Consider the following 2,758-nt stretch of genomic DNA (forward strand, 5'->3'; position numbering starts at 1 on the left):
CGTATTTTGTGCTGTAATGGTGGACACTATGCCATCGGTATTTCAAATACCAGTAGGGTCTTCCATGGTGGACAGGTTTCAGTAGAACTCCCAGACTAAGACAGACTAGGAAGAAGGTCCTAGTGATCTACTTCCAAAAATTAGCCAATGAACACCCTGTGGATCACAACATAATATTATATGATATAGTGTTGGAAGATAAGCCCCCTAGGTAGAAAGGCACTCAAAATACATACTGGCTACAACACTGGACTCAAGGATACCAATGATTGTGAAGATGGCATAGGACCAGGAACACTTTATTCAGTTGTCCATGAGTCGGAGCTGACTGCATGGCAACAAACAACAGCAACAGTTTCAGTTAGAAAATAAACCAAAGCCTCACTCAGTACACTATGAGACGCATATTTCTACACTGGACATGTCCAAACTATCCTTTCCAGATGAGGACCTGTCTACATTAAAGAAGCAGAGTGGGATAACCTGTATCTGAAACTGAAGTATTCCTCTTTCAATCCATACATACCTCCTCTTTTTTTTCTTTTCCTTCTTTTATTTTTTCCCATACAAAAATTTATACGTACATTGTTATGTGACTCTAATTGCTCTCCCCATACTGTGACAGCACACTCCTATTCCCCATGTCCACTCATTCAGCTCCTAACCCTCTTTGCCTTCCTATCTCACCTCTAGACAGAAGCTGCCCATTTAGTCTCTTGTATCTACTAGAGCTAAAAGGCACACTCCTCACAAGTATCACTTTATGTCCCATGGTCCAGTTCAATCCCTGTCTGAAGAGTTGGCCTTGGAAATTGTTTTAGTTCTGGGCTGATAGAGAATCCAGAGGCCATGTTTTCCAGGGTTCCTCCAGTCTCAGTCAGATCATTCAGTCTGGTCTTCTTACTAGAATTTGAGTTCTGCTGCCCTCCTATCTCCTGCTCCATCCGGGACTCTCTGTTGTGTTCCCGGTCAGGGCGGACATTGGTGGCAATTGGGCACCATCTAGTTCTTCTGGTCTCAGGCTGATGAAGTCTCTGGTTTACGTGGCCCTTTCTGTCTCTTGGGCTAATACTTTTCTTTTGTCTCTGGTGTTCTTCATTCTCCTTTACTCCAGGTGGTTAGGACCAATTGATGCATCTTAGATGGCCACTTGCAAGCATTTAAGACCCCAGACGCCACTGACCAGAGTAGGATGCACAACATTTTCTTAATAAGCTTTGTAATGCAAACTGACCTAGATGTTCCCTGAAAGCATGGTCCCCAGACCCATACCCCTGCTACTCTGTCCCTCAAAGTGTTTGACTGTATTCAGGAAACTACTTAGCTTTGGTTTAGTCCAGTTGTGCTGACTTCCCCTATAGTGTGTGCTGTCCTTCCCTTCACCTAAGATAATTCTTATCTCCTATCTAGTTAGTAAATAATCCTCAACGTCCCTCCCCACCCTCATAACCATCAAAGAATATTTTTACACCTTTCTTGAGTTTTTATAATAGTAGTCTTATACAATATTTGTCCTTCTATGACTGACTAAATTCACTTAGCATAATAATCTCCAGCTTTCTCCATGTTATGTTTCACGGTTTCATTGTTGCATAGTATTCCACTGTGTGGATATACCATAATTTATTTATCCATTCATCTGTTGACGGGCACCTAGGTTGTTTCCATCTTTTTGCTATTGTGAACAGTGCTGCAATGAACATGTGTGTGCATATATCTATTCGTGTGACGGCTCTTATTTCTCTAGGATATATTCCAAGGAACGGGATAGCTGGATCGTATGGTACTTCTATTTCTAGCTTTTTAAGGAAGTGCCAAATCGATTTCCAAAGTGGTTGTACTATTTTACATTCCCACCAACAGTGTGTAAGTGTTCCAGTCTCTCCACAGCCTCTCCAGTATTTGTTTAGTGTTTTTTGGATTAATGCCAGCCTTGTTAGGGGGAGATGGTATCTCATTGTAGTTTTGATTTGCATTTCTCTAATGGCTAATGATCATGAGCATTTATTCAAGTGTCTGTTAGCTGCCTGAATATCTTCTTTGGTGAAATGCCTGTTCATATCCTTTGCCCATGTTTTAATTGGGTTATTTGTCTTTTTGTTGTTGAGGTTTTGCAGTATCTTGTAGATTTTAGAGATTAGATGCTGATCGGATTTGTTGTAGCCCAGAATTTTTTCCCGGTCTGTAGGTTGTCTTTTGACTCTTTTGGTGAAGTCTTTTGATGAGCATAAGTGTTTGATTTTTATGAGCTCCGAATTATCTAGTTTCTCTTCTGGTGTTTGTGCATTGTTACTTATGGTTTGTATTCTGTTTATGCCATGTATTAGGGCTCCTAGCATTGTCCCTATTTTTTCTTCCATGATCATTATCGTTTTAAATTTTATATTTAGGTCTTTGATCCATTTTGAGTTAGTTTTTGTGCATAGTGTGAGGTATGGGTTTTGATTAAGATTTTTGCAGGTGGATATCCAGTTATTCCAGCACCATTTGTTAAAGAGACTGTCTTTTCCCCAATTAACGGACTTTGGGCCTTTGCCAAATATCAGCTGCTCATAGGCGGATGAGTTTATGTTTGGATTCTCAATTCTGTTCCTTTGGTCTATGTATCTGTTGTTGTAACAGTACCAGGCTGTTTTGACTACCATGGTGGTATAATAGGTTCTAAAATCAGGTAGTGTGAGACATCCCACTTTGTTTTTCTTCTTCAGTAATGCTTTACTTATTCGGGGCCTCTTCCCTTTCCATATGAAGTTGGTGA

The sequence above is a fragment of the Trichechus manatus genome, unplaced genomic scaffold, assembly GCF_000243295.1.
Source record: "Trichechus manatus latirostris isolate Lorelei unplaced genomic scaffold, TriManLat1.0 scaffold00074, whole genome shotgun sequence".
NCBI lineage: Eukaryota > Metazoa > Chordata > Mammalia > Sirenia > Trichechidae > Trichechus > Trichechus manatus.